The following is a 13,015-nucleotide window of genomic DNA, read 5'->3' as shown; positions in this document are numbered from 1 at the left end:
AACATTTTGTTCCATCTGGTACCATTCTACCTGAACCTGTACCTTCTAAAATTGCTTTACCTATTAAGAAAGGATCAATTTCTATGTCAAGATATCATGCTCAAATTCCTTTGCATTACCCTGTTGAAAGACCCAAAATTGTCAGAACTTCTGGGGTAACTAACAAGAAAGAACCCAGAAAGTGGGTACCTAACGAAAAGATCGTTTATGTTGCAGATATCCTTGATAGCTCCACTGAGACTCCAATCATGGTATCTGGACAGTGGATGCTCGCGTCACATGACGGGAGAAAATCTTATGTTCCAAGACTTGAAACTTATACCTGGAGGTGAAGTTGGTTTTGGAGGCAACGAGAAGGGTAAGATTGTTGGTTCTGGAACTATAGGTGTCGGTAAGGGTTCATGCATTGATAATATTTTATTAGTGGACGGTTTAATGCATAATTTATTGTCAATAAGTCAATTAGCTGATAAGGGCTATGACATTATTTTCAATCAAAAGTCTTGCAGGGCTGTAAGTCAGATTGATGGCTCTATTCTGTTTAACAGCAAGAGGCGGAACAACATTTATAAGATCAGATTATCTGAGTTGGAAACTCAGAAAGTAAAGTGCCTTCTTTATGTTAATGAAGAGCAATGGGTATGACATAGACGGTTAGGGCATGCTAGTATGAGAAAGATTTCTCAGCTAAGTAAGCTTGACCTTGCTTATCAAAAAAAAAAAATTAAGCTTGACCTTGTCAGGGGTTTACCCACTGTAAAGTATTCTTCAGATGCTCTTTGTGAAGTATGTCAAAAAGGAAAATTTACAAAAGTCTCTTTCAAGGCAAAGAATGTTGTTTCCACCATAAGGCCGTTGGAACTTCTGCATATTGACCTATTTGGACCGGTGAAAACTGAGTCTATAGGTGGCAAGAAATATGGGATGCTCATCGTTGACGATTATAGCCGCTGGACATGGGTAAAATTCTTAAGACGCAAGGATGAGTCGCATTCTGTGTTTGCTACCTTTGTTGCCCAAGTGTAGAATGAGAAATGCAGTAGAATTGTCTACGTGAGAAGTGATCATGGTGGAGAGTTTGAGAATGAGGAGTTTGAGAAAATCTTTGATACCTATGGAATATCTCATGATTTCTCTTGTCCTAGAACTCCTTAGCAGAATGGTGTTGTAGAAAGAACAGAACATAACTCTCCAAGAGATGGCCAGAACCATGATGCAAGAAACTAATATGGCAAAGCACTTCTGGGCCGAGACAGAAACACAACATGTTATATTCAGAACAGGATCTCCATAAGACCAATTCTGAATAAGACTCCTTATGAATTGTGGAAGAATATAAATCCCAACATTTCCTACTTTCATCCATTCGGTTGTGTGTGTTATATGTTAAATACTAAAGATAGATTGCATAAGTTTGATTCCAAGTCTGTGAAATGCTATTTGCTAGGATACTCTGAACGTTCTAAAAGTTTTACAGTTTACAACATTGAATCTAAAACTATTGAAGAATCTATACATGTTAGATTTGATGATAAGCTTGACTCTGACAAGTCAAAGCTAGCTGAAAATTTTACAGATATGAGCATAATCATTTCAGAAGAAGACAAAGATTCAGAGGATGCAAATCCATAAGCAAATGCATCAGAAGAAGCTGCCACAACTTCTGAACCTTCACGTCAGAAGAAAAGCAGAGTAATAGCTTCTCACCCTGAAGAATTGATTCTGGGAGACAAAGATGAACCAGTCAGAATCAGATCAGCTTTCAAGCCTTCTGAAGAGTCTCTCCTAAGTTTAAAGGGCTTAGTCTCTTTGATTGAGCCAACCTCAATTGATCAAGCTCTTCAAGATAAAGATTGGGTTCTGGTTATGAAAGAAGAACTGAATCAATTCACCAAGAATGATGTTTGGAATCTTATCAAGTCACCTAAGGACACACATGTCATTGGAACCAAGTGGGTTTTCAGAAACAAACTCAACGAGAAAGGAGAAGTAGTCAGAAATAAAGCCAGGCTTGTTGCACAAGGCTACAGTCAACAAGAAGGCATTGATTATACTGAAACATTTGCTCATGTAGCAAGGTTAGAAGCTATAAGGTTGCTGATTTCATTATCTGTGAATCACAACATTATTCTTCATCAAATGGATGTCAAGAGTGCATTCCTCAACGGTTATATCTCTGAAGAAGTGTACGTTCATCAACCCCCTGGGTTTGAAGATGCTCAACATCCAAATCATGTCTTCAAGCTCAAGAAATCTCTCTATGATCTAAAGCAAGCTCCACGAGCATGGTATGAGAAACTCAGTACTTTCCTTCTGGAAAATGGGTTCGTAAGGGGTAAAGTGGATACAACTCTCTTTTGCAAAACCTATAAAAATGATATTCTTACAGTTCAAATCTATGTTGATGATATCATATTTGGCTATGCTAATCCATCTCTGTGCAAGGAATTTTCTAAGCTGATGCAGGCTGAATTTGAAATGAGTATGATGGGAGAACTCAAGTATTTTCTTGGGATTCAAGTAGATCAACAACCAGAAGCAACGTACATTCACCAAAGAAAATATACCAAAGAACTTCTAAAGAAGTTCAATATGTCAGAATGTACTCCTACTAAGACTCCAATGCATCATACGTGCATTCTGGAAGTAGAAGACACAAGCTCAAAGGTTTGTCAGAAGCTCTATCGTGGTATGATAGACTCTCTTCTCTATCTGATTGCATCCAGGCCAGATATTCTTTTCAGCGTTCATTTATGTGCTCGTTTCTAATCAGATCCTAGAGAAACTCACTTAACTGCTGTTAAGAGAATTCTCAAATATCTGAAAGGCTCTACTCACCTAGGCTTGATGTATAAAAAGACATCAGAGTATAACCTTTCAGGTTATTGTGACGCTGACTATGCCGGTGATAGGACTGAAAGAAAAAGCACTTCTGGAAATTGTCAATTTCTGGGAAGTAACTTAGTCTCATGGGCAAGCAAGAGGCAATCTACAATTGCTCTATCTACTGCAGAGGCTAAATATATCTCAGCTGCTATATGTAGCACTCAGATGTTCAGGATGAAACATCAGCTAGAAGATTATCATATCTTTGAGAGCAATATCCCAATTTATTGTGACAACACTGCTGCTACCTCTCTAAGTAAGAATCCTATCTTACACTTAAGGGCCAAGCACATTGAGGTAAAGTATCACTTTATTAGAGATTTTGTTCAGAATGGCGTACTTCTTCTGAAGTTTGTGGATACTGGCCATCAATGGGCAGATATCTTCACAAAGCCCTTAGCAGGTTAGAAGGTTACTTAATCAGAGGCTAGTATCCATTGGTATTACTTCTGTGATAAGTCGTCAAACACGTGTCAGATTTATTCTGATATCTTGTTTCTTGTGCCTATCGGAAATTTCTGTTGTAATGATTCATATCTACTTGATTCTCCACCACTTATTAATAGTACTTATTACGTATTTTAATCACATTAATTTCCAACCGTTGATCTTCACTTTCTCTTTTATATTCTCAACCACTCAGCGGTTAATTTCAAAATTCACTATCTATCCACGTTCTCACACACGTTTCCATCACTTCACACACCTATCGTGATTTTAAACCGTTCAGTAAATCTCCATTCTCTCCGTTCTCTCTCTTACTTTTTAATCCCTCTTAACCCAAGCCTTCATCATGTCTCAACTCAACTCTTCCGATCCTAAAGAGCAAGTTGTCCTTGATTTCTTTACTGAGCACAAGGCTAAAGAGCAAGCAGAAAAGGCTGCTAGTGAAAGATCGTCTAACTTTCCTACTATGGTTGTGGGTCTTCCCACTGGGCAATCCGCACCCAGAGAAGTCTCTCAATCCAGAAATGAAGAACCTCAACAGCAAGCGGAAACTGATTTGGCAGATCAAACAAGAGTCATTTCAATTACCCAGAGAATTGTTGTTGTTCACTGCAATTTCTCAGTCAAAGAACTTAAAGTTCTTAAAGGACTTAGGGTTAATTTTGAGAATATGTCTAGAAACGGCATCGACATCCGACCGGAAATGGAAGCACAAGGTTGGAGAAACTATTTTGAAAGGCTAACTGGGCCTATCTACCCCAAGCTTGTCAAAGAATTCTGGAAACATGCTGAGTGTGACAACTACTATGTTGTTTCACACATTCTAGGAAGAAAGATTGTCATTACTGAGAAATCAATTTCTCAACTTCTTGGCATGGAGCTCGCTGCTGGTAAGCGGCTCCAGAATGTAAGCAACTGAATTCCAGAGATGAAGTCAATCGTCAACAAGGAACTCTTTGTTAACTGAGAGCCAAAGAAAGTAGAGTACAAACCCGTTGATCTTCATCCTAAACTGAGGGTTTGTCACAAAATAATCCTCTCTTGCATTAACCCTAGGACTCTGTCCAATTCATATGACTACATCAACGCCACTCAGAAGTTGATGATTTTCTCAATCAAGAGGAAGATGAAGCTGTGCCTGTCTTTCTTCATATTCACATATCTCAAGGAGTGCGTCAAGAAATCAAGAACCACTGTCGGTGCCAAGAAGAATGCAATTTATTACATTCCTTTTGGAAAAATTCTCTCTGACATTTTTGAAAAATTCTCTCTGACATTCTTGAAAAATTCTCTCTGGCATCTGATTACCACGGGCTGTACAGAGGATCTGACCACAGCTTCTGGAGAAGCCTTCAATGCTAAGAATCTGAAGAGGATGAACATAATTGACGAGATTGTCATTCCTCCACCAAAGGGGCCTCAGGAAGAAATAATCAAGAGGAGGATTGTTATTGATGACTTCCCTCTTTGGACTAAGCTGGACTCTCCAGATGCAATTCAGGAGTATGTCAATCTTATGAAGGAACAAGGAGTTGAAGTGGATTTTGAAAACTTTTTCAACTCTCTTCCAGATTGTCCTCCAGATATGTCCAGACCATCTAAGAAAAGGCCTCAGGAGTCAGATTCAGATTCAGACTCTGAGAAGAAACCAAAGAAAAAGAAGGTCAAGAAGGTCAAGACGGAATCAAAGGCTGCTAAGCCTCAACCAACTCAGAGCAGAATTCAAAGGATCACCAGATCCTCTGCCAAGGAGACAAGTAAGCCTCAAGCTGTTATTTCTTCTGCTCCTATCATTATTGTTAATGTTATTCCTTCTCTACCTTCATCCCAAACAATTCATTCCTTATCCCAATCTCTCACAACCCCTCTTCCCTCAACCACTGCCATTTTCACATCTGCAATAGTAGACACCACCACTCCAGAACAAAACTCACCTCCACCTCCCAAACCAGATATTTTAGATCAAATTCGTCAAGAATCTTCTATTCCAACTCCTCCAATCATCCATCTGTCATTCCCAAACAATCCAGAACAACCACAGTCATCCACCCTCATAAACACTTCCTCCTCAGAACGGGAATTTCAACAACTCCTAGAAAAGAGGACCTTTGTACCTCCAGAAGAAATCTTTAATCCAATTCCACCATCCTCTTCTCTCTACAATCCTACACCTCTGAATATGGTGTTTCCTCATTTCTCCTCACCTGATTCCTCACAGGTCTCTTTGTCTAACTACACACCAGTTATTTCAAAAGACTTTGTGTTTGCCAACCAAGAAGCACAAACCATTCTCACTCTAGATCGGACTACTTCTGATCAAGTGACTCAGACTCTACCCCCAATTCCTGAAGCAGAAACCTCTGCTTAAGAGGCAACTAGCTCTAACCAAGCTGTAGCTTCTCAACCCACTCCTCAGCCAAACTTTCCTATCATTCACTATACATATCCAGAGCCTACCAACCTTCTGGAATGCATTAACAGTTTTAATGATCAGGCATCAACAAGGCTGAAAAATCTCTATGCTTACGCTGATACGAGTGAAAAGCCAAATGTGGTTAATAACTTGTGGGAGAGACTCTGTAGCTGGATGCAAGGATGCATTGAGGATATGCATGCCTTCGCTGATCTAGAGCGTTTTGATCAAGTTGAGGCTGCAAGGGCAAAGCACGAATCTCTGACTGAACGCAGAAGAGTTCATCGAGAATCTCAAATGTTCATCAAGATAAAAGAAGCAATTCAGAATACCAAGAATCAGGAAGAACATTCAGAGGAAGCCAAGGCTAAAAGAGCTGAATCTGCATCCAAAGAAGCTGAATTGGAAAAGCAAGTTGCTAAGGCTGACAATTTGGCAAGAACCGCTGGTGCAAGACTTGAAGCTGCCAGAGTTGAAGCTGCTTAAAAAGAGGCTACTCGCCTAGAAGCTCTGAAACAAGCTGCTAAGTTAGAAGCTGAGGTTGCTGCCCTGAAGGCCACCGCTCTTGCTTCTGCTTCCACATCTGCTCAGGATCCGCAAGCAACTTCTGCTCTGAATGTTAGCTCTGCTTTAGTTGCTATATCTGCTTCTAATACTTCCTCAATTCAAGATGATCCGCCTGCTTCTGCTCAACCTGACATAAGTGCCATAGTGCAAAGGCTCGATAGCTTTCAAACGCAACTTGATCAACAGGCCGTGTTCAACAAGAGTGTTGAAACAATATTTCCTGACATTCTCAAGAGGCTTCCAGATCCCAAACCTTAGTATCTTAGGATCTCTTATTTCTTTTTTCCTTGATTTTGATTCCTTTTTATTTTTGAAACTCTTCATTATATATCTTGTTGGTTTTCTTGTTTATTTTTGTGTTCTTATTCTTTTTTATTGTCTTCTATTATCGTTTTCATTCTCTGATATTTATCACACTTTCTAACATCATACATGAACCTGAACACAATGAATCAAACATAAGATTCTTTATTCATTGAAATAGTGATTACATCTAGAGTGGAGGATTTATTCTCATATCATGGTAACGCTCTAGCATTACCGCTAACTATTTATCAATGGGCTGTCTCTAGACTATCAGACGCGCCATTTCATCCTTACATTCTTCGCGTCGTTCCTCCGTGTCCTCTGCTCGAATCTCGAGCTCCATCTCCCAGCCACCAATCATCATGGTGACCTCCGCTTCAGCTTGAAAGAGCTCGCCAAGCTCCTCCACGAACTCGAGGAAAGTTCGCAGAGCTGCGTCCAGAACTGGCTCTGGACTCATCCCAAGAAGCTCCGCAATAAGCTGACGGATGCTTATCACGGTCGTGACCCTGAAGTACAGAGCAGCATAAAGATTCTGCTCGAAGCACCTCTCTCTCAATTCCTTAAGACGTGATTCAATTGCTGCCATCTTAAGCTTTTAAGGATTATTGAAAGATTACTTCAGAAAATGTGAGTATGATGAAGAAGATGAGAAAGAACTGATATTTATACTCAAGGAACGGTCACCGAAGTTATTGCTAAAACCATTTCCCAAGTTGTTACCATGTAAACTGATGAAAGTCATCAATTCTTCTGGCCGGTGGTAAATGCAATTACTCCTGTCAAACTCCATTTGGTCGGTGTCTCTTTCCCTGTTCCTAAGTCAGTTTTTCCAAATAACCATCACTCTGAAGGGACGTACCCTGTACCTTAAACACTTAGTTTTTCACACTCTGCGTCCTTTTTGAATATGACAAAAAGGGGGAGTACAACCCAGTGTTGTTTTTGATGTGTTATTTTTATTTTTGGAGAATTTAAGTGATAAATCGTTATAGCTATAGATCTTTCATAAGGCTCAAGAAATACATTTCACTTCTGTTGAAGTGACCGCACACTCTGATTCATATGCTCTGATAGCTTAATATCTCTGATACATATATTATCACTCTGATTATTTTATTACTTCAAGCTCAGAATCTAGACTACTCTAACGTTTTCATTAAGTCATAGTAACAGTGGGAGCTTAGCTAAGAATCAAGCTCATTACTTGGATTCATAAGGAGCTAGATAAACTATACATATCAAGATAAGTTTAACTCTGATACCTTAAACTCTGAATGTATTCAGTTTATTGTTTAAAAACTGTTCATCAAAATACTTTGTTTTGTCATCATCAAAAAGGGGGAGATTGTAAGACCAAGATTTGGTCAGGTGGTACAACTCTATTTTTGATGATAACAAGTTTATTATTATGTATGAACAATTGTGGTACTCTAACGTTTGTCTTTTTAAGTAGTGACAAACAGGCTCTAACTCTGATTCCAAGATGATATACTAATCAGAAGTTGAAGACCAAGAGTAACCAGCACAACGCTTCTGCACTTGACTACGTTCTTCTGAACGGTAGCAAACGCTTTAGATGCTCTAAAGATTAAAAGCTCTGATGTGGACTATGAAGGATCCAAGCTCTGAAGACCGGATGTTCTGAGGAACGGTCCAAAAGCTGAAGACTTGGAAGCTCTGAAGTCCAAGAGTAAGCTGGCTCTCAAGACCAGAAGCACTTCATGCTCTGAAGGCTCGATGTTCTGATGAACAGTCCAGAAGTAGAAGTTCTGATGATGTGAAGATTCAAGCTTCGCTCTGACTCTGATCACACAAGCTTCATAAGTTCCAACATGAAGCGACGCCCAAGATTAAGAGTCAACTAGGCTAAAGCATTGTCACTGACATTCGTACAAAAGCTAATGTACTATTCTGACTGCCTCACCTACGACGTTCAGCCACAGCAAGCTCTGGAAATTCCAGAACTGCCCTCCAACGGACAGATTCATCCAACGGATACACATTCTAAACCTTGGAGTATTTAAAGGCTGAAGATTGAAGAAATCAACTAAGAAACTTTGTGCACATACGGGAAATACTTTCAGCGAATACCTTAGCAATATTTCTTCATTGTTCTTATTGTGTTTACCTCTACTTTTTAGAAGCATCTCTTTGTAAACCAAACTCTTTCACAGACTTTGTTTGTAGTTCCTTAAGAGACCAGTGAGGTCAGAATTCTTGAGAAGACTAAGGCAAGGTTGTCTTAGTGCTGCTAGTTCATTGTATTGTTAGTCACTGAGCTGGTTGCTAGTGCAGTTGTAACAATCATTGAATAGTGAATTGCCTTCATTCTAAGAAGGAAGAAATCACCTTAACGGGTGGACTGAATTAGCTTGAGGGATTTATCAAGTGAACCGGGATAAAATCATCGTGTGCTTTTCTCCTTCCCTTATTTTTTGCACCTTGTGATCTTTAGTCCGAAAAGATTAGTCTTAATCTTAGAGGGAAGTTTCTAAAAGCTAAAAACCCTATTCAAACTCCCTCCCCCCCCCCCTTTCTAGTGTTTTTCATACCTTCAACTTGTACCGTTGTTTGCTACATCAACGGACACCACCGCCTAACCACATTGTTAGGAAGACTTTCGACATAAGGAGTTGTTATCATGGTCCCACGAACCATCAAATCTAATACCACTTGTTGTGAGAGTTAGGGGAATCCATGAGTCGAGGAGAAAGACACCAAGAGATATCGACGCCACAACTTTACCCAAAACCTTAAGGCATTAGGTTTATGGGTAAGATATCTTATAAATTCTTTTCCACACTCATGCTTAACCAATATGGGACTTCAAATCACACTTCAATTCACAACAGAAGTTTCGCATCATTGAAGGAAGGAGAAATTGTTCTTGATTTGATCACATCGTTGGAGTTGCGTATCGTTGCAGGTATCCAGATTCAATATTCCTTTTCATTATTTTTTCTTAGTCTTATCTTATTTTTAAGAGATGATAGGAAAGAGAAAATGTTATTTATTAGTTTGCAAGTTATATATTTGTTTTTGTGAAATAAGCCTGTAAACATGCTGATAGGTCAGGCCAAATCTTCAAAAGGCTAGACCTTACGTTAAATTTTGTCCCACGACAGGCCAACAGTCAGGCTTGGGTCATGAGAAGCCTTACGTTGCATATTTCCATCCCTAATGCCAACAAAGATTAAAACATGTATTTTTTTATTTCTTTAAAGAGATCTTCGAATTACATTATTTGTTTACACAAAACTCTCTTACACGGATAACTCAAACAATATAGGAGTGTTATTAACACACTCTTTAACACTCTTTATGTAATTGAACAAAATTGAGTTGTTCTCTCATTGAAAGTTATTATCTCAAATTTCAAAACACATGAAAAATATTTTCCTAATGTTCCTAATTCTTTTAATTATTGAAAACCATTATCAATCAATTTTCATTAATTTCTTTTAAACACATGTTCCGGAATGAACACCCAGAACGGGCATAGGCCCCAAACCCAAGCAGAAGCAGGGTGAGGTAATAACCTAGCCATTTTTAGATAAATGTCAAAAGTACCTTCATGGTACAAAAATTTTCTTTTATAGGGTAGATACATGAAACCCTAATTCTTAAACCTATTTGGGCTAACTGGGCCTCGTTACTCTCGACCTAGTTCCTTTACATGTTAGTGATCGCCCTATGGCGGTTACTTTGAATGACTATACCTATCTTCGAGCCCATCGCCCTTAGCTTTGGGAACTTGTCCTTTGCTCAAAACACCCTTGGGCGGGGCCTCCTTGGGACCAGGGGTCCCGCCCAGTCCAACATATTTATTTGAGAGTAAAATTATCTAGGTTCCTATGCATATTTACCTAACTAAATGAAGACAAAATTATGAAAGCATTTAAAGTAAAGCAAAAACATCTTAATTATCTTCATAGTCTTCATTTTTTTCTTCATTTTTTTCCTGTTATTGTCCTCATCAAAACTTCTTTCAAGTTGGGAACAAATCTCTTCTTACAATAATCAGCTGCCACAATGTCAGAGGATGGAGATTTGGAGTATCAAGACCTATTTTTCCATTGTTTTTTTGGCTAAAAAGCACTTTTGGCCCCTTATGTTTTGCACAAATTTGAAACATCAGGGGCCAAAAATGCTTTTTAGCCGTGTTTTTTTCTGTTTGTTGGTGATATGTGGGTGGACAAGTACATGCTATATAAAAAATCAATATATATTAAAAAAGAAGAACTTCTATCAGGCTGATTTAACGACGTGTCATTCTCACGTTAATTCTTAGTGACGTGTCATTCTCATGTTAATTCTCATAAAAAAAATTTCACGTGTCATTCTCAAATTAAGTCTCATAACAAAATACATTTTTAAATTTTAGATTTGATTAGGATTTAGGTTTTTTATTTCTTGATTTTATCTTAATTTATTTTTGATTTATTTATAGAGTATTAATTAATTTTGATTGAATTTTCGGATTTTTAATTATTTCAGGATTTTATGAGTTTTATTTTGCTTTGCTAGATTTTTGTAGTTTTTATCTATATTTATTTAGTACTTTTTAAAATTTTAGATTTGATTAGGATTTAGGTTGTTTATTTCATGATTTTATCTTAATTTATCTTATTACTTATTTTTAGAGTATTAATTAATTTTTATGGTATTTTAATTGAATTTTCAAATTTTTAATTAATTCAGGATTTTATGAGTTTTTATTGTGATTTGTTAGATTTTTGTAGTTTTTATCTATCTTTATTTATTACCTTTTTAGATTTTAGATTTGATTAGGATTTAGGTTGTTTATTTCTTGATTTATCTTAATTTATCTTATTATTTATTTAATGTTAATTTCAGGAAATATTTTATTTTATTTTAGAGTTATTTTTAGAGTATAAATTAATTAGGATTTAGGTTGTTTATTTTTATCTTAAATTAATTAATACTCTAAAAAATTCTCATGTGTCATTTCTCATAAAAAAAATTCACGTGTCATTCCATTTGATAGATTCTCTTATGTTGTGTTATTTTATCTTGAAACCGAATTTTAAAAGATTTTCCCTAATTATCTAAGATTTACCTAGATTACTCTTTACTAAATTTATTTCCAAAACAAATCTTGAAACTGTTTTTATTATCTCTTTAAATTAGAAAAAGTCTCAAGCCTAATTTACTACATATTTAAAGGAATCCCATGATTTCTCATTTTATTCTTTCTCGTGATCTACAATATAAAAAAAATGTAATGCTGAGATTATAATCCATTAAAATTTAAAAGATTTTTCCTAATTATCTAAGATACTGCATCAGTCATCTCATTCACTATATATTAATATATATTAAAAAAGAATTAGATAATTTATCTTTTATTGACACGTGTTTCCTAATTCCAAAACAGATATTGAAAACGAATTTTAAAAGATTTGTCATAATTATCTAACATTCAAACAAACACGCATAATCACATTCATGATTAATTGATATATCAAATACAATAGACAAATTCCTCGTGCAACGCACGGGAAAAAAACACTAGTATATAAACATGTAAGAATGCAAATATGTAAGCATGAACAATATGATATATCTATAAATAAAATTATATATATTTGGAAATATTTGGTTTAGATTAATTGTTTTAGTTTTGAAAATCAAATCTAAAATCAGATTCAGTTCCAAAAAAAACTGTTTTATATAGATTTCAGTTTGATTAAATTTGGTTTGTTTTTTTAGTTTTTATTGGATTTGATCATTTTCAAACAACCCTAAGAGCGTTTTTTACATTGTAAACGCGTTTATAAAACTAACAATCTCTTTCAAAAAAAAAAACTATGACAATCCACCCAAAAAATGATTCAAAACGTGTTTGTTTAAAATATTCATAACTAAATTGCTTATTATAAAAATTTATTTATGAGTGATAAATAATCATATAAGACAAAAAGGTACAAGACCTCTTTAATATTTTTGGATGAATACAAAAGAAATCACCTTCTTGTGATTGCTAAAAAGGGCTAAATATAAGAACAACTTGGAATTGATGTGTTCAATAGTGTCCAATTAACTTGACAAATCAATTTTAATATATTTATACTATTTTCTTTTCCATCCCAATTTCATCTCTTTATTTTTTATGTTTTTTTTTTCATCACATCACATTTATATTTTTAAGATGGATCATGATTAAATCATTCATGAACCATATTTTTACAACTAATATTTCATATATTTTATTTGTTTTAATGAGCAAAAATTAATTTAAAGAAAACCATTTTAACTTATAAACCAAACTTTTTCTTGGTTCACAATACAAATCCTATCTTTAAATATTGTAACTTCTATTTCTTTCTCACATGAGCTGGATGTAGAATTGAGTGGTGAACAAAACATCAA

Source organism: Lotus japonicus, chromosome 3 (genome assembly GCF_012489685.1).
Source record: "Lotus japonicus ecotype B-129 chromosome 3, LjGifu_v1.2".
Lineage (NCBI taxonomy): Eukaryota > Viridiplantae > Streptophyta > Magnoliopsida > Fabales > Fabaceae > Lotus > Lotus japonicus.
Note: the sequence above shows the minus strand (reverse complement) of the source record.